The sequence below is a fragment of the Cervus canadensis genome, chromosome 3 (genome assembly GCF_019320065.1).
Source record: "Cervus canadensis isolate Bull #8, Minnesota chromosome 3, ASM1932006v1, whole genome shotgun sequence".
NCBI lineage: Eukaryota > Metazoa > Chordata > Mammalia > Artiodactyla > Cervidae > Cervus > Cervus canadensis.
The window spans coordinates 64152681-64163202 of NC_057388.1; positions in this window are offsets into that span (position 1 = coordinate 64152681).

Genomic DNA, 10522 nt, shown 5'->3' on the forward strand with positions numbered 1-10522 from the left:
TCTAGGATCTCCTGGAGTTTTCTCAAATTCATTGTTGTCTGGTTCCTCTACCTTTCCTAAATCTAGCTTTTACATCTGGAAGTCCTTGGTTCACTTACTGTGGAAGCCTAGCTTGAAGGTTTGGAGCATAACCTTGCTAGCATGTGAAATGAGCACAATTATACAGTCATTTGAACATTCTTTGGCATTGGTCATCTTTGGGATTGGAATGAAAACTGATCTTTTTCAGTCCATAGCCGCTGCTGAGTTTTCCAAATTTGCTGGCAAATTCAGTGCAGCACTTTAACAGCAACATCTTTTAGGATTTGAAATCTCTCAGCTGGAATTCCATCATCTCCACTAGCTTTGTTTATAGTAACGCTTCCTAAGGCCCACGTGACTTCACATTCCATGATTTCTGGCTCTAGACAAGTGATCATACCATCATGGTTATCCAGGTCATTAAGATCTTTTTTTTCAGTTCTTCTGTATATTCTTGCCATCTCTTCTTAATCTCTTCTTTTTCTGATAGGTCCTTACAATTTCTGTCTTTTATCATGCCCATTTTGCATGAAGTGTACCTTTGGTGCTCCAATTTTCTTGAAAAGATCTCTAGTCTTTCCATTCTATTATTTTCTCTCTTTCTTTGCTCATTTAAGAAGGCCTTCTTATCTCTCCTTGCTATTCTCTGGAACTCTGCATTCAGTTCGGTGTATCTTTCCCTTTCTCCCTTGCCTTTTGCTTCTCTTCTTTCTTCAGCTATTTGTAAAGCTCATCAGACTACAACCTTGCCTTCTTGCATTTCTTTTTCTTTGGTATGGGTTTGGTCACTGCCTCCTGTACAATGTTAGGAACCTCTATCCTTAATTCTTCAGGCACTCTGTCTACACCAGATCTAATCCTTTAAATCTATTTGTCACTTTCACTGTATAATCATAAGGTATTTGACTTGGTCGTATCTGAATAATCTAGTGGATTTCCCTACCTTTTTCAATTTAAGCCTGAATTTTGCCATAAGGAGTGGATGATCTGAGCCACAATCAGCTCCAGGTCTTGTTTTTACTATCTAGAGTTTCTCCATCTTTGGCTGCAAAAAACATAATCAATCTGATATTGGTATTGACTGATTTTGGTGATGTCCATGTGTAAAATTGTCTCTTGTGTTATTGAAAAAGGGTGTCTGCTGTTACCAGTGTGTTCTTTTGACAAAACTCAGCCTTTGCACTGCTTCATTTTGTACTCCAGGCCCAAACTTGCCTGTTATTCCAGGTATCTCTTGACTTTCTACTTCTGCATTCCAACCCCTCATGGTGAAAAAGACATCTAGGTCTTCATAGAACCATTTAACTTCAGCTTCTTTGGCATTAGTGGTTGGGCATAGATTTGGATTACTCTGGTATTGAATGGCTTGCCTTGGAAATGAACCGAGATCATTCTGTTATTTTTGAGATTCACTCAAGTACTGCATTTCAGACTCTTTTGTTGACTATGAGGGCTGCTCCATTTCTTCTAAGGAATTCTTGCTGACAATGGTAGATATCATGGTTATCTGGATTGAATTTGCTCATTCCCATACATTTTATTTCACTGATTCCTAAGATGTCAATGTTCATTCTTGCCATCTTCTGTTTGACCATGTCCAATTTACCTTTATTCATGGACATAATAATCCAGGTTCCTATGCAATATTGTTCTTTACAGCACTGAATTTTACTTTCATCACCAGACACATCTACAACTGAGTGTGGTTTCCCCTTTGGCCCAGCTGCTTCTTTCTTTCTGGATCTATTAGTAATTTCCCTCCTCTTTTCCCCAGTAACGTATTGGACACCTTCCAGCCGGCGGGCTCATCTTCTGCTGTCATATCTTTTTGCCTTTCCATATTGCCCATGGGGTTCTTCAGCTAAAAATACTGGAGTGGGTTGCCATTTCTTCCTTCAGTGGACCACTTTTTGTCAGAACCCTTCACTTTGGGTGGCCCTGATCTGCGTTGGTCATAGCTTTATTGAGTTACACAAGCCCCTTCGCCACAACAAGGCTATGATCCACAAAGGGGGAGGAGAAGGATCAAATTACACGATTTTAATCATCTCCTTTAAAATATTTCAGCAAAGAATAAACAGAGAAAGTTACACAAATGTGGCAAAATCTTGATAACTGTTGAATCTGTGGGGTAGGCATATAGCCATATTGTACTCTCTACTTTTGTATATATTTAAATTTCTTATAATAAATACTTTTAAAAATACCACTTTGAAAAAAATAATATTTTTAACAGCAAGAGAATAAGGAAGGAGAAGAAAGCCACTCCCCTGCCACTAAACTATATGAAAATTAACTTTGTCTTATTTTTGAAGAATATTTAAGGGTATTGGAAAATGCTTATCCTATGTCAGGGATTGGCAAATGCTTTCTCTAAAGGGCTTGATAGTAAATATTTCAGACTTTGCAGGATTATAGTCTCTGCTTTAACTACTCAATTCTACTATTGAGCTAGAAAAACAGCCATAGACAATACATGCAGCTGTGTTCTAATCAAACTTTATTATGAACACTGAATTTGAATTGATATAATTTTCAAATGTCACAAAATGTGTTTGATTTTTTTCAACAATTTAAAAATGTAAAACCATTCTTAGCCTATAAGCCAAACAAAAACATGCTATGAGCTAGATTTGGCCCCCCAGACCATATTTTGCAAACCCACTTCTGTACTATCTGAAAATCCTTACCTTATTAAATATACAATGCAAAAGTGTATACATAACTTCTCTCCATCAAAAAATACTGGGAGAGGTTAAACCAAAATATGAATAGTGACTATGCTTAGGTGATAGGGTTATAGGTAATTTTTATTTTATTTTATTCTTCAGCATCTTCCACATTTTTACATTAAGTTCATATTTCTGATAAATAATGGTTTAAAAATAGTAATTTCACTGACTGCAACAAGAGAGACAGGAATATATAACACGGAGATTAAGCTCCTGCCCATCTGTCCTGAATGTCTTCTGGAGTCCAAATCGAATTAAAAAAACTTCTGAAGATTTCCTTCCTGTTCTGGGATTCGGCCGCCTCACACAATCAAATGCCTGTAACATAATTCCCTTCAATTTTGAAAGCAATCCTCTCTCGCTTCACTATGAAAGTAAATTTCGGAAATTAAGTCTTGTAGGCTAAGGGGCCGCCTCCCCCAGTTTGGGCAAATGTGATTAGCCATCGCATCTGGTGTTCAGGAAACCAGGCAGTTGTGCTACTCTAAACGAGCCTGGAAATGTTAAACAGAGTAGAAAAAATACTCCACGAAAGGCCACAAGGGGGCAGAGAACCTGCAACCCAAAGAAAAAGCAGGCTTGGCCCCAGAAAGAACATACTCTTTTGTAAATTGCCCCAATTATCTAAATCCCTTTCAGAAACCAAATTAAGAATACTATAAAGACTTCAATTTGTTCACATGAAATGGTAATTTACAAAACTGAGTGTGCCTTTAACTAGGGTCTTTCAAAAAGGCCAAGGCAAGTTGTTGTGTTTCTTTTTCCCTCATGATCCAAGGTAAAGGTTCTGAAAAATTTATACATTTTCCTCCCCAAATAAGATTTGTCTCAGCTCACAAGCAACCATCACTTTACAAAGATAATCTTTTTCATTTTTCATATGCAACAAAAATCAACCAAGTCAAATTTAAAGGAGGGGGGATGTCCCATTTTTTACAAGTTCCTCAATGAGAAAAAAAAAAATCTAGTAATCAAATGAAATAGAGATATAGACAAAGGAACGATAATGAAATCTGTTTAACCATATAAGTTACTCTAATAAATTATCCTAGTATTGTTTCCAAAGTGTGATATTGAGATTTACAACAAGAATTATATATATTTGGCCTTGGTCTCCTGGTTTGGGCACAAGAGTTCTAAATGCTTAGATTTTCTTGAAGAGCGTGGGTAAGGTGTTTTTGTTATGTTAATGAGTGACTTTCAGAACTGCCTGAGGATGGAGGCTGGTTACCAGTAGAGCCAACCCAGTGGTGTGTGTGTGGGGGTGTGTGTGTGTGTGTGTGTGTGCGCGCACGCGCACACGCGTTCATGTGCTCACAAGCTAAGTTGCTTCAGTCGTGTCCAACTCTTTGCTACCCCATGGACTGTAGCCTGCCAGGCTCCTTTGTCCATGGGATTCTCCAGGCAAGAATACTGCAGTGGGTTGCCATGCACTCCTCCAGGGGATCTTCCCGACCCAGGGATCAAACCCATTGATTAGAGGGTTGGAACTTCAAGTCTCACCCACTCAAAGAGGAAAACTGTGTAAGATTTCTTATATTCACAAACATAGTTCTTCATAAATATGAACAAGCTTGGATCACAATACAAAAACAGAACAGTTGACCTCACCTCCACCTCCAGCCGTGCCCCATTTTTGCCATACCATCACAGAAAATCTCCTTGAAAATTTCTCTACTTGCTGTCTCTAGTTTCTCTTCCCCATTCTATCTCCTTTGAATTCCAAAAAAGATTTAATTGTGATAAGTACACATAAGATAAAAATTACCATCTTAGCCACTTTAAGTGTACAGTCTAATAGTGTTACAGTTCACAATTCACAGTATTGTGATGCCAATCTCCAGACCTTTTTCATCCTCCCAAACTTAAACCCATACCCATGAAACAACTCCTCATTCTCCCTACCCCCAGACCACAGCGAACCACCATTCTACTATCTCTTTGAGTCTAACTATTCTTGATACCTCATACACGTGGAATCATGCAATATCTATTTTCTTCTTGTGTGACTGGCTTATTTAACTTATCATTTCTGCAAGGTTCATCCATGTTGTAGCATATGACAGAATTTCCTTTCTCTTTAAGGCTCAATGATATTCCACTGTGTTTGAGTTTATCCCTTCAGTCATAATGGACACTTAGGTTTTAACAAGCCTTGTAGATGATCCTGAGGCAGGCTAAATTTTAAGGACCATTACTCTAAATGTTCCAACTGGATTTTTTCTTTTTTTTTTTTTTTTTTACACTCTTCCCTGAAGTACTCCTCTGAGTAAGGCTCCGGTAATGGAAGTGTGAGGAGCCAGAACAAAGTTATCTATTTGGTGAATCATTTGTAGGTGTTTGCCTTTTGGAACTATACACGTATTTTGAATAATTAAGCTAAAAAGGAAGAAAGACCGTGAGCTAAGATTTTACTCCAAAGTCAGTGTTACCATTTTATTCATGTTATTGAATGCTTTGGACTGCCTCCCTGTAAAAGAGACTCTTAACAAAATTTTCTCCATAGAAGATTGTATTTCTCCAAGTTCCCTTCTTTCTAACGGGCCTCCTGCACAAAATAAATTTAGAAATTGTTTTGCAGCAATACTGATGTCAACAATAATAGTCTCTTTTATAATAAAAGGAAGTGTGTGGAGACTTGTTTAGAACTGTAACATATCTGCTGCAAAGATCCGCTTTTGAAGACATAAACTTACGATGTCTGGTGCTGCCAGAAAGATAAATGTGCATGTATGGAAAGAATAAACTTAATAATATTAGGCAAAAATGAGACTAAAATGTCTTCCAAAGAATCCTAAACATTTGCAAAAGTGTGAGTTATCCTTTGTGGTAACTCCTGCCAAACTGTGTTAAGTTGTGATTTTCTGAGAAGTTGTTTGGAAAATGTGTGCTCAAGGAAATAATTGAAAGAGAAAGCATTGCAATCACAGTATGAAAAGACAGAAGACAAATGAGAATGTTTTCCGTATCTAGAGATTATGTGTAAATGGCAGTGGTAGAAGAGAGAGACAGTAAAACTCCTCCAACAACATGATGGTAAATCCCAGCAAAATTTTTCTAGTCCCTCAAGTTGAAACAAGTCAAAATACTCCAGTAAGTTGGCCCTAACTCATGCATGATATTATTAGGTGCTGAAATGAAGTAATTGGTGATGTGGCTGCTTTAGTCTGATAAAAATTAACATCCTTCTCATTCCCATCCCTTTTTCTTAGAAATGCCATTGTTTTCTTGTCTATTATTTTTCAATTACTCTTTGCTCTTTGAGGTTTCAGCTTCCTGTTTTGTTTGTTGAGTACTAATAGTCTGCATTTACTGAGCCTTTGCTCTGGGCCAGACACTGCACTGAGGATTGCTTTCATGATTTCATTCAGTTCTCCCAATGTTCTTGTGAAGTGGGTCTTGTGAAGTGGGAGGTGATGCCCTCCTGGCAGATGAGGGACTGGAAGATAGAATAGGAAACTTGCCCAAGGTCTTACTGTGGTAACTGGTGTAACTACTACCAGGAAGCAAAAAGTGATCTGTCTTAATTGTGGTTAATGTTCCTAACCAAATTTTTAAAAACAAAAACAAAATTGGCATTTAATTTTTAAAAACAAAAACAAAATTGGCATTTTGTTAGGAACATTAACCACAATTAAGACAGATCACTTTTTGCTTCCTGGTAGTAGTTATACCAGTTACCACAAAACCGCATGTTAGGTAGAAAAAAACAACAGAGCATTAAAAACAAACAAAAAACTTGTCAGATAAGAGCATACCTCAAATGCAAGATTCTTACAGAGAAACTAAGTCAGTCAATGTGCAAAAACCTCAACCTAGTATTCCCTTCCTCCAAATACTATGATTAACATATACTCTAGCTCCATTTATTAGAAATGGAAAAAACACAGTAATTTTTGATGCACCAAAAAACTCACATAACACAAATAGAGAACTGGAGGTGTTGAAATATAATCCTTATTGCTCTGCCTCATTCTGTGTGTGTGTGTGTTGGGTTTGTCTGTTTTTTTTTTTTTAAACAATTATTTTAGTAAAAAAATAGGTTTCGAAGAACATAATAAGTTTGTTTTCCCTTTTTATATGTTTGCTTGATCAGTGTTAAAATGCTATGGTAAAGTTTATAGAACTATAACCTAACTGTTGGTCTCTTTGTACACATCTTTTCTATGACTGCAAATCTTCACTCAATTTTCATATATGTATCATTTTTACTGTTATATTATTTTTGTTCAATAAATACTTTGTGATAAAAGGAAAAAAAAAAAAAAACAAAATGCCAGATCCCTAAACTAGAGAGGAACTGTCTGAGAAGTACTTACAGAGATGAAGTCAAGTCATAAAAGGAGATTTTAATTCAATTAAAGGGATCAAGTTGTTTGCAAAGAGCACTGCAGTTCCCAGGAAACCACAGGAAGGCTGGGTTCCTCACAGAGAAAGAGAGGAGGGAGGAATTTTCCTGCATGTAATCACCATGAACTGCACAAGCCCTGAGAGCAGTGGTTCTCAAAGTGCAGTCTCTGGAACAGCCACCTCAAAGAGCTTGTTAGGAGGGAAAACTCGAGGGCTCTGCTCCAGAACTAGTGAATTACAAACCGGAGTGAGGCCGAGCAGCCTGCATTTTAACAAGCCCTCCCGCTGACCTGACGTAAGCTCTGGCTTGAGGGCCACTGCTTTAGTGTTGATTTTGTCAACTACTAGGAGCCCTGATCAACAACTTATTACAAACCTGATTAGCATGTTTAAATTTTGTACCTGTCTACATGTGGCTCAGCTGGTAAAGAATCCACCTGCTATGCAGGACACCTGGGTTCGATCCCTGGGTTGGGAAGATCCCCTGGAGAAGGGAAAGGCTACCTACTCCAGTATTCTGGCCTGGAGAATTCCATGGACCGTATAGTCCATGGGGTCGCAAAGAGTCAGGCACAACTGAGCGACTTTCACTTTCACATGACACATTAATCTTAACAAATTTAAGAATGTTCATCCAATTCAACCAAGTGCTTTTCCACCGATACCTAACTTAACACTTTGATCCCCTAGATTTAAATAACAGTTGAGAGCTTTCAGGGGCTTACTATGTTTCAGGTGCTGGTCTAAGTATCTTAAATTGATTAGCTTATTTAGTCTTCATAACAATCTGTAAGGTATGTGCTATTTTTATTCTCTTTCCACTGATGAAGACACTTGAGCTGACAGAGGTTAAGTAACCTGCCCAGGTCACTGAGTAGGAGTTGAACCCAGATTACTTGAATCCAGAGTCCCAGTTTCTAAATACTGGACTATCTTGCAGACAAAACCTTTTTCAAAGAAATCTATTTAATGGAGTATTTTAGGCGAAATAAAATTTTTCTTCTCCTAAAGAATGTGAATATTGAACAATAGTAATCCTCTTTGTCAAAACAGTCAATCTATAAGAGGCAAATATCAGAGTCCCTCTAAATATATTATTGTGATGCTCAAAGAGTCCTCAGAATTATTCATTAGTTTCTTGGGAAATTTAGAAGAAATGTTACACTTAGGTGATTTTGTGCATCTACTTGTTTTAAGATTCAATAAGGCTATTTCTGAAGCAATTTTTCTTTTCTTCTATCTCCACATGATACTATAATCTTCACCGTGCAGCCATGCATTTATCACCAAGTATAACACAGAACCACACCAGAAAACATATTGTACAATAGATCAAACATCCACTCCATTTGTCATATTTTGGCCTAGACAAAGAATATATTAATAGTAAGTGAAGAGAAAGATTTTACTGAAAGTCCAGTGACTTTTTAAAATTGAAATGTAGTTGATTTACAATGTTGTGCTAATTTCTGCTGTACAGTGAAACGACTCAGTTATACACATATATACATTCTTTTTCATATTCTTTTCCATTATAGTTTATCCCAGGAGACTGAATAAAGTTCCCTATGCAATACAGTAGGACTTTCCTGTTTATCCATTCTACATGTAATAGTTTGCATCTACTAATCCCAAACTCTCAGTTCATCCCTCTCCTTCCCCCACTCCTTGGCAACCGCAAGTCTGTTCGCTATGTCTGTTAGTCTGTTTCTGTTTTGTAGATAGGTTCAGCAAGTCCCATGACTTCTATTTGCAACATTTAATAATTTTTTTTTCAGTCCCCTTCTAGATAACTGGCTTACTGGCTCTATAGGGATTTTAATTACTGACTTATTAGCATGTATGTAGTTAATTATGCACATAAAGTAGGAGGGTTGTGAATTCAGAACATTTGAGAAGCTTTGCACTGGCCCTTCTCTATTCTGTGGACTTTCTGAAGAGCCTTTGACTCATTCTAGGGTAAAAGCTGAATATCTTCATTACAGCTGCTTTGTAAAATAGGTCAATTCTTGAGTAACTGGGAGGAGAGAGAAAGCTGGGATAGCACATGGGTGCCAGGAAGGATGGGGCCAGGCAACCCCAGGCAAGTCTCTCCACATTCAAGATAATGTGTTAGGATTTTGTTCTGTGTGAAAAGATGGACTGAGAATACGCTTACTTAAAATTATGTCTCACGTGACAGGAGTGTTTCCTCTGCACAATCACCACCTCCACCACTGCATCTAGGACTTCTTGACACACATATAACAAAAATGATTAGCCACTTTGGAAGGAGAATGATGATAATGCAGGTCATTCACTGAGATTAGAAAGTAAAGAGGCCTCTGGAGTCACTTGTCTTGTCCTGCTTCCTTTAGCCAATGCTCAGTCTTCTGTCCTACTTAAGTAGATCTTCCCCAGATCCACAGTGAGATCTTTGGAGTCTCCCTACTGCATACAAAAGACACGTGCTTCTTCCCACACATTGGAAACTGCCGAGTGACTTCACTTTCCAAAGCCTGCTCTTGCCCTGGTCTCACCTGGAATACAATCTGAACACATTATTATCACATCCAAAAAATTACCCACAAATCTACCTCCAAAATCACAAACTGGGGAGCTTGCTGAAGAGTTCCAGGAAAGGGGATTTCATGGCACAACTTTAGTAGGGTAGGCTAATGAAGACCAGTTTCAAATGGCAACATTTGTACTGAGACCTAAGTGAAGGACTCAGGAGTGGAGTAATCTGGAAAGAACATCCAGGAAGAAGAAACAGTAGGTTTGAAACAGAAAGGAGGTTGGCACTCTTGAGAAATGGAAGGTGGGTGTGGCTGAAACGGGACTGGTCAGTGTCTTCTGAAACCAAGCGAGGAATTTGTGCCAGAAAATCAAAGTGCTTACTAGTCCTTCATCAAGGAAGCTTTGCTACTCCAAAAAAAGAAAAAAGAAGCAGAGAGCTGAACTACACAGTGTACGTTGTGATGTGATTGCTTCCCTTACGGCACATATTCTTTTTTTTTTTTTTTTGTTTTGTAGAAATGTATAAAGAATACTGAAGAAGTAGATTGAAGATTATACAAATTTGATATAATTATTGCTGTTTAGTAATTTAAAGATACTCTAATATCTTTTATTGCTAAAAAGATTGATTAAAAAACAGTTCAATATTTTATAAATGTATAATCACTACTACACTTTTCTTTTTCATGGCACCCCATTCTTTGTTTCTATACAAATATATCTTTAAGCAGTTTCAGTCATACATTTTTAAACATACTTTTGCTTTTTCAGTTAGTACTGAACTACATGCATTTTATAAATCTATAAATAAAAATAATAAATGTCACTTTAACAACTATGTAATAGTCCTCTGGGTTTTTAACAATCGACTTAAGCATCTACTACCTTTCATGAGACATTTATTTCCTTTTTTCTCCCCT